Genomic DNA, 12454 nt, shown 5'->3' with positions numbered 1-12454 from the left:
GTTTATAGTGTAGGGACCGCCTCTGAACCTCTGACAAGCTGCATTCAACCTACGGGCTATAGAATATGCAAGCATGTCCTCTTGACATATATTGGAGTAACTCAACACATGCTAATTCAGTTTGCTGATAAATATAGTGCAAATATTCTAATGAGAAAGAGAGAGAGAGAGAGTGCTCTGCAAATAATCCCCTGCTGATGGTGCATAAGCATTCTTAGCTGGATTCATCCACACAGGATCTGTAACTGAGAGTTCAGATATCATCTGATCCCATGCAAGTCAGATTCCTAAGTTCTCAAGGAATTTGTTTTTGAGTTGTACAGAGGTGATACTGCCATAAATGGATCCTTCATCAACATGCCACCCAAGCAAAATTAAAAACAAACTGAGGAATTTTTCAAGTGAGATATATAACATAGGACTGTACAAAAGCCAATTAGCTTTTTCCCTTAGACTATTTTGCATATTCTAAGTTGAATTTATAGCCAGTTTGGTGGAGTGGTGAAGGCATCAGGCTAGAAACTGGGAGACCATGAGTTCTAGTCCCACCTCAGGCACAAAACCAGCTGCATGACCTTGGGCCAGTCTCTCTCTCTCAGCCCTAGGAAGGAGGCAATGGCAAACCACTTCTGAAAAACCTTGCCAAGAAAACTGCAGGCAGTTTGCCAGGAGTCAAAACCTGACTTGAAGGCTCACACACAAGTCGTATTTAGAATTCTCACATTCCTGAATCATTGGTAGCTGTATCCTGAGTATTCCTGCTGGACTCAGCTGTATTTTTCCATAAGGGATTTTTCCCTGTGTATCTGCCCCTCCGTCTTCTAAAATGTCACAGAAAAAGGACAGCTCTGATTGTGGATAATGACAGGATGTGAACTATCCTTTCTAACCATATCGTTCTAAGAGGTGTTTTTCCAGCCCATTTTTCTCATTGTTATGATCTGCAAAGAGATAAAAAGCTTGCCATGGTAACAGAGGAATACTGTCAATCACAGATGTAATTCTGTAGCATAAAAAAACACTGCTTTCATAGGAAAAGTTTGCAATTATATTCATAAATTATCTAATAGTTAAAAACCCACTATAGTAAAGCTCAACTTCTAAAGTCAGTATGGACATGGGCATGTTGCTTTTTGGCAACAATATCAAAGTGGTTTGTCATTTCATTTTTCCAGGATCTTTTATCAACTTCCTAATCCACTCCATAGTCCTGGGATATCCTGGTGGTCTCCATCCAAAAATTAATCAGATCTAAATCTCCTTAGCTTTGCAGGGAATCAGTTAAAGTCAGCTAGGTGCTGCCTCCTGTTGTAGAATCAGCTTTTTTTAAAATCCGTTCAATTGTGTCGAATTCTCAGAGACTGCCTGGAAAGTCCCTGCAGTTTTCTTGGGAAGGTGTTTTAGAAGTGGTTTGCCATTGCCTCCTTCCTAGGGCTGAGAGAGAGGGGGACTGGCCCAAGGTCACGCAACTGGCTTTGTGCCCAAGGCGGGAACTCATGGTCTCCCAGTTTCTAGCGTGACTCTTTAAAGTTGGGCTTGCTTTATGACAGGATGAACAATTTTTTGGTACCTGGAGGCCACGTGTAACATTTTGGGGAGAGTGAGAGCCACGGTAGACAGGATGATAATGCAAACTGAGGGACAGGATTTTCTGGATTATCCTTAGATTTTGAAAGGAGCTCAATTTTTTCCTGTTGATTTTTAAAATTTAAGTTAAGGCTATTTCAGCACATACTTTTTTTATATAAGAATTTTATTAAGTTTCAAGACAAAGATAAAAGCTACAAAAAAAGAAAAGAAAAACTAAAAAGGTGTGAAAACACAAGAGAATTTTTTTTTTCAAAATTATAGATAGATGTGACTTCCGACTTTTAACAGCAAGGATATACAAAAATTTTCCATAATCAATCTCTTACTCTATATTGAACCAAAACCAGTTATTCCCTCCCCTTATATTAAGATAAAGAAAAAAAATCATATAAACTTCCTAAACAACTTCCCCCCCAAAAGAAAACACTTACTTAATTATTCCTTTCTGACTATTATTCTATGCATTTCTGTCTACTATAATAAAAATTAAACTAAAAAGCACTTAAATTGTCTGTCATTATACTTAATAGTACAACAATTTTAATAATCTTAATCTTAATAAACCCAAGATCATCCAAATAAACTTTATACCCTAATAATCTTAATCCAAATCCTTAAAAACAAATAACATTAGCCAAATCCTAAAAGCAATCCAGATAAACATTCTTTAACCCTTATCCCACTTCAAAATAAACCAGAGCATTTACATATCCCCACAGTGTGCACAGAACGTTTTTCTTAAAAAAAATTAAGAACAACCCAACTGCCCCCCTCAAAAATTCCAACTTCTCTTCAGAAAACCTCCCATACCTAATGACCCCTTCTTTTTCATGGCATTCCACCAGAAAGTCAATTTCACTTATTGCTTGCAGAGCTCTCTCTGCCTTAAATTTTTCCAACTCCACTATCTGATCTTCACCCAGCATCTCAATAGAAATCCCAATCTCACTCTTAGAAGAAACATTTCTATCACTGTTGAATTCCTCAGTTTCATCCACTACATCCCCAACCAGATGACACATTTTAGACCTCATATTTTCCATGATGTCCTGAATGTCTTGCATAAAAGCTTGATAGGAGTCAGAAAAAATCTGTTTAAAATATTGGTGGAAGTCAGAAAAAATCTGGTTAAAATCTTCCATGTCTCATGCAGTAGATTATGGTGCCCCCTAGGAGCTGAACCAGAGAAAGGCGAAGATATGGACAAGTTCTGGAATGTATTTACACAAGGGAAAGTGAGGTAAGCAGACAGTTCCCAAGGGAAAGTAGAAACAGAAAGCTGAAAGTTCAAATCAGCCAACTCAGTGTGTAGGAAAATGCTAGTATCTTCAAATTTAGTACAAAAATAATAACAGGGAGGCAATTATTTAAGATCAATCCTCCTTAATATTTGGAAGGAAAATGAAGTCCAAAACTTAAAAAAGAATTCTTTAAAAAGTAATCCCAAAAATAACGATAAGCACCAAGAGAATCCACTTCTCCTTGCTGTAGAAAGCCTCTTAGGGTACACATACTATATATATATGTGTGTGTGTATGTATGTGTGTGTGTGTGTATACATACATACATACATACATATATATATATATATATATCTGTAGTGATTTAGAAATGGGGTGTCCAGTCTTCATGCCACAGCAAAGGATCGTTACCTTGTCGTGGTGCTGGAGCTTGAGCACCTCAGTGATGCCATGAGCTAAACCGTGAAGGGCCACCCAAGACGGGAAGGTCATGACAGAGAGGTCAGACTAAATGCGATCCCTGGGGAAGGTAATGGCAACCCACCCCAGTATTCTTGCCGTGAAAACTAAATGGATCAGTACAACCAGAGAGATGTCGGTATACCATCGGAAGATGAGACCCCCAGGTCGGAAGATGGTCAAAATGCTACTGGGGAGGAACAGAGGATGAGTTCAACTAGCCCCAGACGTGATGACGCAGCTAGCTCAAAGCCGAAAGGACGGCTAGCGGCCGACGGTGCTGGTGGTGAACGGCAAATCCGATGTTCTAAGGATCAACACACCATTGGAACCTGGAATGTAAGATCTATGAGCCAGGGCAAATTGGATGTGGTTATTGGTGAGATGTCAAGATTAAAGATAGACATTCTGGGCGTCAGTGGACTGAAATGGACTGGAATGGGCCACTTCACATCAAATGACCACCAGATCTACTACTGTGGACAAGGGGACCACAGAAGAAATGGAGTAGCCTTCATAATTAATAGTAAAGTGGCTAAAGCAGTGCTTGGATACAACCCAAAAAACGACAGAATGATCTCAATTCGAATTCAGGGCAAGCCATCTAACATCACAGTGATCCAAATATACGCCCCAACCACAAATGCTGAAGAAGCTGAAGTAGAGCAGTTCTATGAGGATCTGCAGCACCTACTGGACAACACGCCTAAAAGAGATGTTATTTTCATCACAGGAGACTGGAATGCTAAGGTGGGCAGTCAAATGACACCTGGAATTACAGGTAAGTATGGTCTGGGAGAACAAAATGAAGCAGGACATAGGCTGATAGAATTTTGCCAAGACAATTCACTCTGCATAACAAACACTCTCTTCCAACAACCTAAGAGACGGCTTTATACATGGCCTTCACCAGATGGACAACACCGAAATCAGATTGATTACATCCTTTGCAGCCAAAGGTGGCGGACATCTGTACAGTCAGTAAAAACAAGGCCTGGAGCTGACTGTAGTTCAGATCACGAACTTCTTCTTGCACAATTTAGGATCAGACTAAAGAGATTAGGGAAGACCCACAGATCAGCTAGATATGAGCTCACTAATATTCCTAAGGAATATGCAGTGGAGGTGAAGAATAGATTTAAGGGACTGGACTTAGTAGACAGGGTCCCGGAAGAACTCTGGACAGAGGTTGGCAGCATTGTTCAGGAGGCGGCAACAAAATACATCCCAAAGAAAGAGAAAACCAAGAAGGCAAAATGGCTGTCTGCTGAGACACTAGAAGTAGCCCAAGAAAGAAGGAAAGCAAAAGGCAACAGCGATAGGGGGAGATATGCCCAATTAAATGCAAAATTCCAGAGGTTAGCCAGAAGAGATAAGGAATTATTTTTAAACAAGCAATGCACGGAAGTGGAAGAAGACAATAGAATAGGAAGGACAAGAGACCTCTTCCAGAAAATTAGGAACATTGGAGGTAAATTCCAGGCAAAAATGGGTATGATCAAAAACAAAGATGGCAAGGACCTAACAGAAGAAGAAGAGATCAAGAAAAAGTGGCAAGAATATACAGAAGACCTGTATAGGAAGGATAACAATATCGGGGATAGCTTTGACGGTGTGGTCAGTGAGCTAGAGCCAGACATCCTGAAGAGTGAGGTTGAGTGGGCCTTAAGAAACATTGCTAATAACAAGGCAGCAGGAGATGACGGCATCCCAGCTGAACTGTTCAAAATCTTGCAAGATGATGCTGTCAAGGTAATGCATGCTATATGCCAGCAAATTTGGAAAACACAAGAATGGCCATCAGATTGGAAAAAATCAACTTATATCCCCATACCAAAAAAGGGAAACACTAAAGAATGTTCAAACTATCGAACAGAGGCACTCATTTCACATGCCAGTAAGGTAATGCTCAAGATCCTGCAAGGTAGACTTCAGCAGTTCATGGAGCGAGAATTGCCAGATGTACAAGCTGGGTTTAGAAAAGGCAGAGGAACTAGAGACCAAATTGCCAGTATCCGCTGGATAATGGAATAAGCCAGGGAGTTTCAGAAAAACATCTATTTCTGTTTTATTGACTATTCTAAAGCCTTTGACTGTGTGAACCATAACAAATTGTGGCAAGTTCTTAGTGGTATGGGGATACCAAGTCATCTTGTATGCCTCCTGAAGAATCTGTATAACAACCAAGTAGCAACAGTAAGAACAGACCACGGAACAACGGACTGGTTTAAGGTTGGGAAAGGAGTACGGCAGGGCTGTATACTCTCACCCTACCTATTCAACTTGTACGCAGAACACATCATGCGACAAGCTGGCCTTGAGGAATCCAAGGCTGGAGTTAAAATCTCTGGAAGAAACATTAACAATCTCAGATATGCAGATGATACCACTTTGATGGCTGAAAGTGAAGAGGAACTGAGGAGCCTTATGATACAGGTGAAAGAAGAAAGTACAAAAGCTGGCTTGTAGCTAAACCTCAAAAAAACCAAGATGATGGCAACCAGCTTGATTGATAACTGGCAAATAGAGGGAGAAAATGTAGAAGCAGTGAAAGACTTTGTATTCCTAGGTGCAAGGAAATACTGCAGATGCTGACTGCAGTCAGGAAATCAGAAGACGCTTAATCCTTGGGAGAAGAGCAATGACAAATCTCGATAAAATAGTTAAGAGCAGAGACATCACACTGACAACAAAGGCCCGCATAGTTAAAGCAATGGTGTTCCCTGTAGTAACATATGTCTGCGAGAGCTGGACCATAAGGAAGGCTGAGCAAAGGAAGATCGATGCTTTTGAACTGTGGTGTTGGAGGAAAATTCTGAGAGTGCCTTGGACTGCAAGAAGATCCAACCAGTCCATCAAGCCAGACTGCTCACTTGAGGGAATGATATTCAAGGCAAAACTGAAATACTTCGGCCACATAATGAGAAGACAGGACACCCTGGAGAAGATGCTGATGCTAGGGAGAGTGGAAGGCAAAAGGAAGAGGGGCCGACCAAGGCCAAGATGGATGGATGATATTGTAGAGGTGACGGACCCGTCCCTGGGGGAGCTGGGGGTGTTGACGACCGACAGGAAGCTCTGGCGTGGGCTGGTCCATGAAGTCACGAAGAGTCGGAAGCGACTAAACGAATAAACAACAACAAGTCTTCATGCCCCTTTAAGGCTATAGCGCCTTATATATTGGGAAATGGTGACGTCCCCGCCTCCCTGCTAGTTCTTACCAGTCGAGCGTGAAATCCTGTTTGCGATCTTCTGGCTGCAAGCAGCCATCCGGAGGACAGATGGGGTGATTCCAGGTGTTTTCCTTTTTCCAGAAAACACTCCTGGGATTCAGGAAAACCTGCCTGAGCCTGAAAAAAATTGCTGCATTGTCAGCTCTGCCTGCTAAGCTCACGGGCACAGCTGTTCAGTCCACCATTTCCCCACCGGAAGTCAGAGCTTACACTGTTTTTAATGTGCTTACTGCTTTAGAAAATCACAGAAACCCATGCTGCTGATTTCAAGCAATTGTAGTGGGGCTGCAAAAAAAGGAATGTACGTGGCTTTGTCCTCCAGGCAATAGTCTTTAAAAATGGTGGTTCTTATAACCCCAGAAAATAATTATGTACAGGAGTCCTACCATGTTTATTAGTGGATTAGATTCAATTGTAAAAACCTCAAGGTTTGGTAAAATCAACAAACATGAATCACCAAAAGCTGCTTAAAGGGCATGGAATATTTGCTGCTTAAAATCTCAGCTGCCTTAATTTGACTTTAAGGATCAGGAGTAACAACTGGCCAACTTCATTGATTTTGAAGAGGAATTCTAATCGTTGCTCATTTTGACCTAATACAGCATACAGGAGTTATTTTTTAGATCTTGGGCTTTTGTGTAAAATGCTACAGGCTAGTTATGACTTTACATTTGCCCACACAACTTAAAGTTGCCAAGGTTGAGAAATACTGGGCTAGAGGACATTCCTGGAAAGTTGAAAGTTAGTTGCAAAAAATGCAAAAAAAAAAAAAAAAGTCAGTGGAGGGTAACACAAAAATGATTTAGCTGTCACTACTTTCTGATTGTGCCCAATACGCTGAGTTTATAGGAAGTGCTTTTTGCAAAATGATGAAAAAATGATTTGAAGATAAATTATTTTTATCAGAACAGCATGCCGAGATTCCCATCGTTTGACAGTGGAGACTGGCAAGCTTATCTTTATCCAATGCACTTCAGCGATGGGCAGCCTTGCCTAATGTTTTAATGTTCTCGTATGCCAGGAAGCAACATTTCCAGAAGGCTCACAACACCCAAATGGCAGATCTCAGACCTCCTATCAGAAGCTGCTACTTTATTCCTTACAATGAGCAGCAGTGAAACAATATAAAGGTATTATGGGAAATCAGCATGGTGGCATGGTGTTAGTCTGGGGCAGATATCAACAAAGGAAACTGGTTAGCACCTAAGGATATCACTACCTGTCACCAGCTCATTGGTAGTATGGATTACAATGCGTGTTGCATCCACACCTGTGAACCTGAGCTCAATTTTCTGACAAACCTCTCCTATTCTAGGCAGCTGTTTTCCTTGACCTGGGGTGCTCTGTGGGAAGCACCAGACATTGCTATCATAGCTACATCTTCCACCTGTCATGGACAGCATCTGTCAGGATGCTCTCCTGGAAAAACTAAACCTATTTATAGGTTGTAATATAAGCAGTCTCATTACAACCCACCACATTATAATGTGTTACCATCATTTGCATTGTGTTTGTGTGGAGCAGAGAACAAAGAGGATTAATCACTGAAATGGTACACTTTCACTGAAAGTACCTGTAATTAGCAGCCCCCTATAAAATGATTTCCAGCTAACAATTACAACTCAAGAGGCTCCTCAGTGAAAAAGTAGGACATTCTGCTCCAACCTTCTTGCACATTTTTTAGTATTTAACTGTAGCACTGTCCTAAAATAAAGCATGCAAACAGCTTTATGCTCTTTGTGTAATTTTTGGTTCTCCAGTTAGGAAAGGACCAGAAGGTTGTGACAGATCAGAGTATTTCTTGTTAATTCTCCAATGAGTAAACAGTGAGAGAGAAATGGCCCAATTGCATATTTTGCTTCTTGTTCTTTTTTTCCCCTGCCATTAGTATTAAAATCTTATGCCTCAAAAGTTTTTCCCTGCTAAACATTTCACCTGTAATCAATTGATACAATATCCTTGTTGTGATTATGGTGTGGGCATATAGATTTGCAGAGGCAACTGCCCAACCATTGATCAATAACCCTAACCCTAATCCATTTGCAAGGGAAAAAATAAGTCATTGTGATCACTAGTGGGCAAAAATATTTTGGCAGACAAAAAAGGGACAAGCAGATTCAACCTTACTACAAAGATTTTTTTTTATTTATAGAAGGATTTTAAAATAACCTCCAGTTAAACATATTACTGTGCTTATACTACAGGCTGCATTTCCTGCCTCAAAATGATAGGACAACGTGCTGCCAGCATTTGGCAATTATAGCAGACGTTTCCAGGAGGCACTAACACACCACTGGGAGATAACACTGGACTAGAGCAGTGTTTTTCAAACTTGGCAACTTTAAGATGAGTGGACCTCAACTTCCAGAATTCTCCAGCCAACTGGAGAAGTTACCAAGTTTGAAAAACACTAAACTAGAGTCTTGGGCTGCATCTCCTGCATTAAGGTATCCAACTGTCTTATCCCAGATAAAAGTTCTGATTTATTTATTTATTTATATTTATTTATCTAATTTATCCCTGCCCATCTCCTCCCGTCAGAGGCCTCTGGGCGGTTTACAACAAATGATTAAAACCATCACAATAATAAAATAAAATAAAAATACTATAAGTAGAAATAAAAATAAAGAATAAACAATATACAATTATACAATTAATGCTACAAAGGATTTTGATAGCATGGGCTTCCTGGGTGAACTTCATTTAATAGCATGAACTTCATTGGAAGAAAATAGTCTTTAAGGGACGACTGATTACCTATCCTTTAATAGTCCTAGCTACTGGAGAGAAAGCAAGATGTCTCCACAGCCTCAACGGTGCTTGCCTTGCTTTGCCCAATGGTGGGGTTGGAGTAATTTGTCTTTTCTTCTCCAACTGCTGCTTTTCTTATTTGTTGTAGAGCAAGGGAGCTCCCTTCCTTTACGGCTGGCCCCAAAATACAATTGCATGGAATTCCCCATTCCCTATGGCTCCTGTACAAAGTGTTAAATGCAAGGATGATTTAGTGGTATCCTGTTGATTAAATCAGTTCAATTTTTTAAAATGTAATACTTATTGTCCCCAGTCCCATAACACACAACCTATATATTATTATTGTGAAATTTCTTTTAAATAGATATATTTAATAGTATGACTCAGTTACATCGATAAAGAAATAGCAAATAATTCTTGTGGCCTTTTCATACTTCTCTTGAGCTTTTCTGTCCATTATCATTGGTAAATGATGGTCAGAGACTTATTTGATTATTTTATTTTCCCATTTTTCATACTGTGGTAAAGTTCATCAAGTTCAAACATTTTCCATGTCTGTTTCACTGGCATCTATATATTTGCTTTAAATCTTTCTCGTTTGATATCTCTTTGCGGTTTCATCCTGTTGCTTTATTTTCATAAATGCAAGGAGAATCGTTGTTATAAGTATCTAAGCCAGAATGGGAAAAGAAATCACTGTATGGAAATGACACTATCAGTTAGCCTAGCCTTCCCCAATCTGGCACCTACTAGACGTGTTGTGACTATAACCCGTAAATTTTAGGCCAGTGTGCACTGTCAACATTTCTGAAAGATACTAGCTTAAGGAAGGATGGATTAGCCAAACGGTTGATAATTACGGTTGGGTTGGGTTAGCACAACACACTAGACGAAAATATGGCTGACCAGTTTGGTTTCAATATGGCATATGAATACAGCCCCAAATTATAAGACCAAAGCAAGCTTAACGTAAGTGAGAGGCAACCCCTTCTCTTCCTGAAGAGGATCCACCCTCAAATCCATGATACAGACCCAGCAACTTTGTATCAACTTTTCCCACACCCACCAAAAAACATCAAGTAGCTACCAAAAGGTTGCCTGTTCCTGGGCTACATCAAAATATTCTTGGTGTGATAGCTGGGAAGAATTTGGGTTTTGTCCAAAGCCAGTTGCAGTTTTAAAGTGACATATCAGAAGAAGGCTGATCCATGCCACTGCTGCTATAAACACTATTCTAAGCAGCTGAATACATGGGCCATTCTGCATGCATGGTTTATTTTTTCTCCCATTTGGTGAGATCCTTTTGATAACTGAAATCCTGATCAAGAAGCAATCCTGTGATGACTTTTCCACCTGCCTAAGACCAAAGGTAAAGTGTTCACCCTTCCGAGAATGATGCGAAACGTTCAAACACCAATAACATGCTGCTTTTCTCTAGCTTTCCAGCTTTCCCATTATCACCTATCATCTGTGTTTTCAGCTGTCACTCTGCAGTTTCAGATAACAGTGCTCCTTAGCCCTTTGCCTGCTAGCTGTGAAGAGATTAGGGTCCTTTTCTCCATCTAACACTGTGATGACCCCCTGCTACCTCTACCATTTGTAAATCAGTGAAGCAAGAAATTAACAGACATACCAGAAATACTAGTCCTGGAATACCAATGAGGAGGATAGTACTGGGCTTTGTGATTTCTCATTTTAAGGGCCAACAGAGCTGTGTATTAAACTTAAGGCTCTATTTACTTATTTCACTGAATTTTCACAAGTCATTTTAAGGCTGCCTGGAACAAGGAAGCTACTTTTTTTTTTATTTTTAAATAAGGGAATATCCCAAATTTGTCCATTACAAATTAATATCTATTACATATTTTTCCACCCACCAACCTTCTATCTATGTCTCCATGCCTATAAATTATCAATCTGAAATTCTGCATGTGTTATTTTTAGAAATGTAATAGCAGTTTCTGTTCATCTCTAGGCAAGAAATGGTGAGTTTGATACTAATGGCTGATTTTATATCACCCATATTATATGATGTGGCTTTCTCCAGTTATTGGAGAAGCACAGAACACAGTGTAAGTGCTTATCCTTGAATGCCTAGGAGATTTATGGACAACCCGCTCCCCTTAACAATCATGATCTGCCACATGTGCAGAAATCCCATGTGGATCAACAAAATAATAGGTCTCTAAATGGCTGTTAGAGTACCAATTGTTCAACAGCAGTGTCATTCATCCTCATGTGACAAAGCCCAGAGATTCCATTGGCCCTCAGGGACATAAACCAATCAGCAGAAATAAATATTAACTTGAATAGCTTTGGTTGAGGATGGGTTTGCATGAGGAAAATTCAATTTAATTTCTTCTCATTAATCCCTTCCAGTGCACAGTCACAGAGAAGTATATTAAATGCACATATTTCTAAATGCAGCTGCTGTGTGGGACACTGGCCTCTTCAGATACAAAGCAAGTCGGGGAGTTTCTGAAAAATAAGGAGCAAGGTCTATTCCATACAGTGGCATCTGCTGGAAGGGGGGGGGTCCAAAAAGTCAAGATGGGTGGTTGCAGCCATGCAAGTGAAGCCATTCCCCTTTGTGCATGTGTGTGACATTGAGATGCATGTACAAAAAGGGACAGGGCTTTGATTGCACTGCCACAACCACCCTCTTGATCTGTTTGACATCCCCCCATGAATCACTAATATATCGCTATTAATGTAATTAAATTACAGATTACTGATAATAATGTGCCAAATATGCCCATTATGCCAAATATCCAGGACTAGGTACTTCAAACAACTACTAGGTTTTAATTTGCCATTTAGGAATCACTGATCTAGGATGTTTAACAAGCACAGATGCAAGTAAAATGATTTAGCTGTCACTACTTTCTGATTGTGCCCGATACATTGAGTTTACAGGACGTGCTTTTTGCAAAATGATTATTAACAGATAGTAACTGCTTGGAATGGAGACTCCACGCACAATAAAAACACACTGAAAACAGGACTGCCAGTAATTTTAGGAGTGACTGACACAGCCAATGCATTATATCTTTCAGGAACATTGCATGGACAGAAAGAGCTGCCCCTTCATCACAACCAGAGGCATTTTGCAACCTTGATTTCATGTGCATTGCTGTTGCAGGCAACCACTGACTGCCAGAAAACAAGAAGAAAGTAACA

The sequence above is a fragment of the Candoia aspera genome, chromosome 4 (assembly GCF_035149785.1).
Source record: "Candoia aspera isolate rCanAsp1 chromosome 4, rCanAsp1.hap2, whole genome shotgun sequence".
Lineage (NCBI taxonomy): Eukaryota > Metazoa > Chordata > Lepidosauria > Squamata > Boidae > Candoia > Candoia aspera.
The sequence above is the reverse complement of the archived record's forward strand: the minus strand, read 5'-3'. Positions refer to the sequence as shown.